Source organism: Benincasa hispida, chromosome 11 (genome assembly GCF_027475165.1).
Source record: "Benincasa hispida cultivar pf3 chromosome 11, pf3_genome.v1.1, whole genome shotgun sequence".
In the NCBI taxonomy this organism is placed as follows: Eukaryota; Viridiplantae; Streptophyta; class Magnoliopsida; order Cucurbitales; family Cucurbitaceae; genus Benincasa; species Benincasa hispida.
In genome coordinates, this window is record NC_143488.1 from 26,182,243 (window position 1) to 26,191,406 (window position 9,164).

Sequence of the window (9,164 nt, forward strand, 5' to 3'; positions counted from 1 at the left end):
CAAAGACGATCAATCGTTTCGCATCGGGAATTCAATTCCTTCAAGCTTTATTCTGGAAAATCTACCAGAGAGTTTTCTTCAATTCCGTAGTAATGTTGTTATGAACAACCTAGACTACACCCTAACCACCCTCTTTAACGAGCTATAGACCTACCAGTCCTTCATGAAAATCAAGGAACAGAAGGGAGAGGCAAATGTTGCCACTTCTTATAGAAAATTCCACAAAGGTTCGATCTTTGGAGCTAAGTCTGTGCTTTCTTCATCTGGCAGTAAACAGTGGAAGATAAAGGGAGGTAAGGGGAATAAAGCTAACCTCATTGTCGCTCAGAAGGGCAAAAAGGGCAAGGTTAACAAGGAAACATGTTTCCTCCGTAATTAGGAGGGACATTGAAAGAAGAAACTGTCCCAAGTATTTGGTAGAGTAAAAGAAGGCCAAGCAAGGTAAATATGATTTACTAGTTTTGGAAATGTATTTAGTGGAGAAGGATGATTCAGCCTGGATAATTGATTCAGCGGCCACTAATCAGTTTATTCTTCTTTTTCAGGGAATTAGTTTCTGGTAGTAGCTTAGAACCAGTGAGATGATGATGCGGGTTGGAATAGGGCATGTTGACTCAGCGGTTGCAGCGGGAGGTGTGAAATTATTGTTTTTCGGAAATCCTACCTTGTTTCAAACAATGTTTATGTGGTTTCTGATATAGAAAAGAATCTAGTTGTTGTACAAAGTCTGCTTGAACAACATTAATCTATTAATTTTATTATAAATAAAGTTTTTATTTATAGAAATTGAGTTAATATTTGTTTTGCAAACTTAGAAAGTAATTTGCATGTGCTAAGATCGTTAGCATCTAAAGTGCTGTTAAATACTGAAATGTTCAAAACTTCAACTACTCAACATAAAATACAAAAAGAATTCTTCTAAAGAAAATGCCCATCTTTGGCACCTAAGATTAGGTCATATAAATCTCAATAGGATCGAGAGATTGGTTAAGAGTGGACTTCTAAGCGAGTTAGAAGAAAACTCTTTATCGGTATGTGAGTCATACCTTAAAGGAAAAATTACAAAAAGGCCTTTTACTGGTAAAGGTTATAGAGCCAAAAAATCCTTGAAAATTGTACATTCAGACCTCTATGGTCCTATAAATGTCAAGGCAAGAGGAGGGTTTGAATATTTCAACTTCTTCATAGATGATTATTCAAGATATGGGTATGTTTACCTAATGCAACATAAGTTTGAAGCTCTTGAAAAGTTCAAAGAATGTAAAGCTAATGTTGAAAATTCATTATGTAAAACCATTAAAACGGTTCGATCAGATCAAGATGGAGAGTGTTGAATTTTATGCCTTATAACTCCAGATAGTAAATGTAAATAATTGACCATTATCAATAAAGAGCTATCGATGTTATTTCAATAAGTGCTATTAATTGGGTTATATTCTATTTTATCCTAATAACCACAAATCCAATAAACTAACATCCTAGGCTGTCTAGTAATCTTAAAATATATGTAAACACATATAGGAATCAATGTTCAAGATATAGGCTAAAGGGTTTATAGTATGGGGATAAGGTGTGGTACCTCATCTTGGTGACACTATGGATACAACCCACTTTGTATCTGATACAAATGCAACGATCCAATGCGTTCATGTAGGTGACATGCGAGTAAAGGCATCCTATTCAATTTTTTGGGTTGATTCCCTAAATATCGTTGGTCTTGTAGTTTGTAATTGTAATGTACAAACAATTTTATTTAATTAATAAAATATGAGATATTTTATTCAACATTTAGTAGCATTAACCCACGAACCAATAAACTAACATCCAAGGTTATCTTGTGTAGCTTAAATATGTATGTAGAGACATACGGGTGGATCATGTTTAAGTGATAACCTAGATGGTCTGTACTAGATGGATAAGGTTGGCTACCTTATCCTAATGACAATACAAATACGGCCCGCTTTGTAGATGTTACAATTATTCTAAAGTGATACAAATGATCTGATTCTGATCATTCAAGTAGAGATATGTGAGCAAAGGTGTTCTATACAAAGAAGTTTGTATAAAACCAAACCACGAAATGACTAGTCTCATTATATAACACCGTTCATAATAGAGACTTACATTTCACCAAGATGACCATAGGTGACATGACCTGAATCCTGAGTGAGTTGTATACTTCTGCTTATGAAGGCGATCATTTGATTTATATGGGTAAGAGTGGTCAGATTATCGACTTAGTTAGTCTACCATTTTGGGGATTCATTTTATTGGAGAGCTAGGAACACAACTACACAAGATAAAATTTACTTCTTCCCTAATGTCTGGGTGGGTAGATAAATTGCTCTCTTGAGGGCTGACTCCAGGGCTTGAATAATGTGGCGTTACGCCCTCTTTTGACCCGAGAGGGGTTTGATCATAGTTGGACTATGACGTATTGTTCATTAGAGGGATTAGTGGTACTTAAGAAGTTTGATGTAACTACAGGGACAAACGAAAAGTTTAGTCCATTACTTACGAACAATTTGTGAAGGGTCATCGCATTGTTGACTGGTTATATCCAATGGACATAGAAATATATTTGTAGTGCGAAGAGTGCAGTTGTCAGTCTTTAGGGGAGTGACCGACAATTAATAGATGTTGAATGATTTAATTAAAGGAGTTTAATTAATTATTCAAGTATTATTGAAGTTTCAATCTACAGGTCCATAAGGTCCCATTTTTAGCTCAACGAGGATTATTAAGAATCAATTTTGGATTAATTCCAATTATTCAAATTAATTGAGGGAATTAATTAATTAATTTAAATTATTATATTGATATAATTACTATAATGTATTTGGTACATTATAATATAAAGTTTATTTTTAGAAGAATTAAATATTTAAATATGATTCAAATATTAATTATATGAATTGGATTTATATAATTAATTTTAGTATAAATGTGATTTATATTAAATGCTATGCATTATTTAGAGAAATACAAACTATAGGTTATATTATATTTGATACAATTATAAAACTATATATTATGTGTTATATTTTATATAACATATAGTTATATATACATATAATAAGTTAGTTATTATTATTATTATTATATATATAGTTATTATTTTAATTTGAATTTTAAATTTCAAAATTAAATGGAGAGAGCTACAACTCCCTCCCCTTAATTTTCTCTCATCAGACGTGCGCGGTGGATTGATTTAGTTTTTTGGAGTTTTTTCATCATCTTCTTCACCGAAGATTGATAGAGCCCTCTCCCTAATGTGTGCTTCTTTTTCCCCGAGAAAATTCCCTCTCAAATTCACGCCCTCTCCCAAAAAGATCTCAGAGCCCACACACGCTTGAGGATTCTCTTCCCCTACAGAGAATAAGAGGGAACATTTGTGGTAGTGTCCTCTTTCACGACCTTTTGGTTCGTGGTAGATCAACTTAGAAAGGAGGATTTCGTGAACAAAGGTTTTGATTTCTTCAAGGGTAAGAATGATCCAAACTTTTCCTCTATAAATTAGCATGTTGTAATTTTAGTGTTTAATGCATAATTTTTCTGTACTGTAAATTTCTGATTCTAAGAAAAATATAAAATTGGGACAATCTCGCTTCTACTATGAACCTCGGTGTTCTTTCAGCAATGAGTTTACATAAGACCGGACTGCGAAACAATGACCACTAGATGTAACACTGTTGACTAGTTAGGTTTCTATTTCAATAAGATAACCTGGGAAATATAGTCTTAGTCCTGACTATATTATGAACTCCTATTCATGAGGGATTTACCTTGGATTTATATAGGTGAGAGTGGTCAGTTCGCCGACTCAATATGCCTACCATTTTAGAGATAAAATCAATTGGGGGAGTTACGAATATTGTAATACATGATAGATTTCACTTCTTCCCGACTTTATGGTAAGTAGATGAGTGTTCTCTTAAGTGGTGTCTCTGGGACTTGAACAAAGGGTCTTACCCTCTCACTGGCCCGAGAGGGGTTTCTATTTAATGGTTGGACCATAAACGAGTATCATTAGAGGAGCACTGGTACTTAAGGATATAGAGGTAATCTATGGGTAAAATGAAAATCGGATCCAGCTTGTGTTACAAACACTGATGAAGGATTAACTTGCTGTTATTGGTCTATATTGTGGAAACAGAAATATGTCTGCAGTGAGAAGAGTGCAATTGTGGGACTTTAGTAGAGTGTACCCATAATTAACGAATATTGATTAATTTGGTTAATGAGTTTAGTCAATTAAACTCATAATGTTGGAGCTTCTGATCTATAGGTCCATGAGGTCCTCTTCCTAGCTCATAAAGAGAATTGAGGTAACTATGTCTTGAATTGAGTTTAAAATTTTTAAATTCACTAGAAATAATATAATGTATATTGATATATTATAACATAAAGTTATTTAAACTTTATAATATAAATTTGATTTTGGATATGATTCAAAATTAATTATGGAAGAATTAAACATTTGAAGGAACTCAAATATTAATTTAATGTGAATTGAATTCATATTAAACTATAGGTTAAAATTAATGTGTATTTGATGCACATTAAAACTATAGGTTATGAGAGAAATACAATTGAATATGATTCAAATGGAGGTTAACTTAAATATTTGATATTTAATTTAGTAATTATTTACTTTGACAATTAAATAAGTATTTAGTTTGATTTAATTTAATCAAAGTGGGTCATACTCGTAGTGTCACCAGGATAAGGTACCCAGCCTTATCCATATACTACAGACCATTTAGGTTATCACTTAAAAATGATCCACCTATATGTCTCCATTACAACGATAACCTTGGATGTTAGTTTATTGGTTTGTGGTTAATGCAACTAAAATAACACATATTTCATAAACAAAATGAATAAAATATCAAATATTACTAATCACATAAGATTTTGTTCATACAAAGTTTACAAACTATAAGACCCTACGAGATTTAGGGCATCAACTCCAACAAGTTTATATATAGTTCCCAAAATTAAGAGGAACCTTATATCTATTTTTGTCTAATTGAACAATCATATTCCATTACTTATTTAATGAAGCGTTTATTATGAAAAATGGTGTGACTATTTGTTTAGCTAAACTAAAAAACTACTTATATGTGTTAAGACCAATTGAATCAAAAGCACTTTTAAATCATGAGATGTTTAAAACTGCAAATACTCAAACTAAAAGACAAAGAACTTCTCCAAGTAACAATAATACGTATCTTTGGCATTTGAGATTAGGTCACATAAAATCTCGATAGGATCGGGAGACTGGTAAAGAATGGACTTCTAAGCAAGTTAGAAGATGTTTCATTACTTCCATGTGAATCCTGTCTTGAAGGAAAAATGACTAAAAGACCTTTTAGTGGAAAAAGATTATAGAGCCAAAGAGCCCTTAGAACTCATACAATCAAACCTTTGTGATCCAATGAATGTAAAAGCTCGAGAAGGGTACAAATACTTCATCTCTTTCATAGATGATTATTCGAGGTATAATTACTTATACCTAAAAAGTTCAAGGAGTATAAAGCTGAAATTAAAACTGTTAGGCAAAACAATTAAAACACTTCAATCAGTTCGGGGTGGAGAATATATAGATTTAGCATTCCAAGACTATATGATAGAACATGGAATCCAATCCAAACTTCCGGCACCTTGTACGCCTCAGCAAAATGGTGTATCAAAAAGAAGAAATAGAATCTTGTTAGACATGATTCGTTCTATGATGAGCTATGCTTAATTGCCTAGCTCGTTTTTGGGGTATGCAGTAGAGATTTTAGTTCACATTTTGAATAGTGTTCTCTCAAAGAGTGTTTCTGAAACATGTTTCAAGTTATAGATGGGGTGTAAACCTAGTTTACGTTACTTCAGAATCTTAGATTGTCCTACACACGTGCTAGTGACAAATCCTAAGAAGTTGAAACTGAAGGGATCGAATCTCAAGTAGAAGCGTGTGATCGTCTTGCAATTTTATTTTCAATTTTATGTAAAAAAAAGGTATGGTATTAATATAATGGATAAACAATCAAGATTAGCATGCATTTAAAGGGAAGAAAATAGGGAAAAGTTAAACCTTACCTTTGTAGATTCCCAAATTCTTCACAATTCCCTCCACATCTTCTCTGTAATGTCTCTTCAATGATCAAAGGATATCACCGTAAATGAAAACTTGTTATTTTCTAGGATCCCAAGAATTGGATGTGTGGTCTCAAAGACTTGGAAGAGGAGAAAGAAGTAGAGAAAAGAATAAAGATTTTGAAAGAAGTAATAGGATACTAGGATTAAGAATTCCCAATTCAATTGTATCACAAACATGGGCCATGAAGACCTATTTATAGAGAGGAGAGGTGACCCCCTTCTCCTAATCTTTTCTGTTCCTACTCTAGTTCTAATTTTATTAAATAACTTTTATTAATTAATTAGTCCAATAATTATATATATCAAATCCAATTTAATATATATAATTAGTTAATTAATAAATAAACATCACATGTTTATTTATCTCTACTTCTAAAAAATTAATTGATTTATTAATCATTAATTAATCAATTAAACAGCTTAAATCATATTTAATATAGAATTAACCAACATATAATTATCACATATTCATATGTATACATCTCTTTAATATTTGAATCTTATTCAAATATTCTTCTCTCTTAATTATAGATCACATCTATAATTAACCATGTTATATTAATCTCATTAATATGCAACTGATTTGAACAATTCAAACCATTCCTCTCATATATCCTTTACTGAGCTAACAAGAAGACCTAATGGACCTACAGATTAGAAGCTCCAATTATATCAGATTAATTAATTAAACTCTTTAATTAAATTAATCAATTTTCATTAACTATCGGTCACTCCACTAAATAGCGATAGTTGCACTCTTTGTACTATGGATTTATTTCTGTGTCCACGGATATGACCAATCAATAATGAGTCGACCCTTCACAAATTGCTCATAACTATAGTTGCGTCAAAATTTTCATTTTACTCCTATAGTTACATATAACTCCTTAAAGACTACTGATCCTTCTAATGAGAAAACAGTTCAGGGTCCAACTATAAACTAACACCTCTCGGCCAGTGAGAGGTTGAGGCCTCAATGTTCAAGACTCAGGATCAGCTATTAAGGGAGTAAATTATCTACTTTCCCTAAGGTCGGAAAATGAGTGAATTCCATCTTGTGTAGTTGTATTCCCAACTCCTTACTCGAACAAGTCCCCAAAATGGTAAACTTGTTGAGTCGGCTAACAAAGCCACTTTCACTCATACAAATCAAAGGATTACCCTCATTGATAGGAATACACAACTCACTTAGGATTAAGGTCAAGTCACCTATGGTCATCCTAGTGACATGTAAATCTCTTCTAGCAAAGGTGTTATATAGAGAGTCTATTCATTTCACAATCTAGTCTTATACAAACTCTTTATACCTTCGCTCACATGTCTCCACATGGACGATCAAGATCAGATCATCTATAGCATTTTACAATAATTGTAACATTTATAAAGTCGGTCATATTCGTAGTATCACTAGAATAAAGTACCCAACCTTATCTATCTACTACAGACCATTTTGGTTATTACTTAAAAATGATTCACATGTATGTCTCTACATACATGTTTAAGTTGCTTAAAATAACCTTGGATCTTAGTTTATTGGATTCAATTAATGCAGTCTAAACATTTATAAAATAAATCTTATTTTATTAGGTATATAATTGGTCTTAACTACAGACCAAGGTGTTTGTATCAACAAACGTTACATTCGTGGAGGAAGACCACATGAGAGATCATAAACCATCGAGCAAATTAGTATTAAATGAAGCTACCAAAGAATCAACAGTTGTTGATGCAATTGGTCATTCATCAAGAGTTAATGAAAAATCCAACACATCAAGTCAGACTCGTCCTTCTCAATCGTGGAGAGTTCCTCGACGCAGTGGGAGGGTTATATCACAACCTAACCGTTACTTCGGTTTAACTTAAACTCAGGTTGTTGTTCCAGATGATAGCATTGAAGATCTATTGTCCTATAAATAGGCAATGAATGACGTAAACAAAGACCAATGAGTCAAAGCCATGGACCTCAAAATAGAGTCTATATACTTTAATTCAATATGAGAACATGTAGATCTACCTGAAAGGGTTAAACCCATAGAGTGTAAATGGATCTATAAAAGAATGAGAGATGTTACTGGGAAGGTATAGACCTTCAAAGCTAGACTTGTAGAAAGGATTATAGCCAGAAGAAAGGGGTTGAATATAAGGAAAATTTTTCTCCTATTGCTATGCTTAAGTCTATAAGAATTCTCTTATCTATAGCCACATATTATGAATATGAGATATGGCAAATGGATGTCAAGACTACCTTTTTGAATGAAAATCTTGAAGAGAACATCTTTATGTCTCAGTCTGAGGGGTTTATAGCCTAAGATCAGGAGCAAAAAGTTTGCAAGATGAATTGATCCATTTATGGGTTGAAGCAAGCGTCCATATCTTGGAACAATAGATTGGATACTATGATCAAATCTTATGGTTTTAATCAATGTTGATGAACCCTGTTTCTACAAGAAAATCATCAACTGTAAAGTAGCTTTTTTAGTACTTTATGTGGACGGTATCCTACTCATTATGACTAATGTAAAGTACCTTATTGATATTAAGAATTGGCTGGTAGCCCAATTCCAAATGAAAGATTCGAAAGAGGCACAATATGTACTTGGGATCCAAATTATTAGAGATCGCAATAATAGAACGATGGCTTTGTCTCAAGCAACTTATATCGAAAAAATGTTGAGTCAATGTTCTATGCAGAACTCTAAGAATGGTTTATTACCTTTCAGGCACGAAGTTCACTTATCTGAGAAACAATATCCTAAGATGTCTTAAGAAGTTGGGGATATGAGACGTATTCCCTATTCCTCAACTGTGGGCAGCTTAATGTATCATATGCTTTGCACTAGGCTAGACATTTGTTATGCAGTGGGAATAGTCAGTAGGTAGTAGTCCAATCCAGGGTTAGACCACTAGACAGCGGTTAAGAATATCCTCAAGTATCTTAGAAGAATGAAGGACTACAAGCTGGTGTATGGGTCTAAGGATTTGATCTTTATGGGATACACCAACTCTTATTTCCA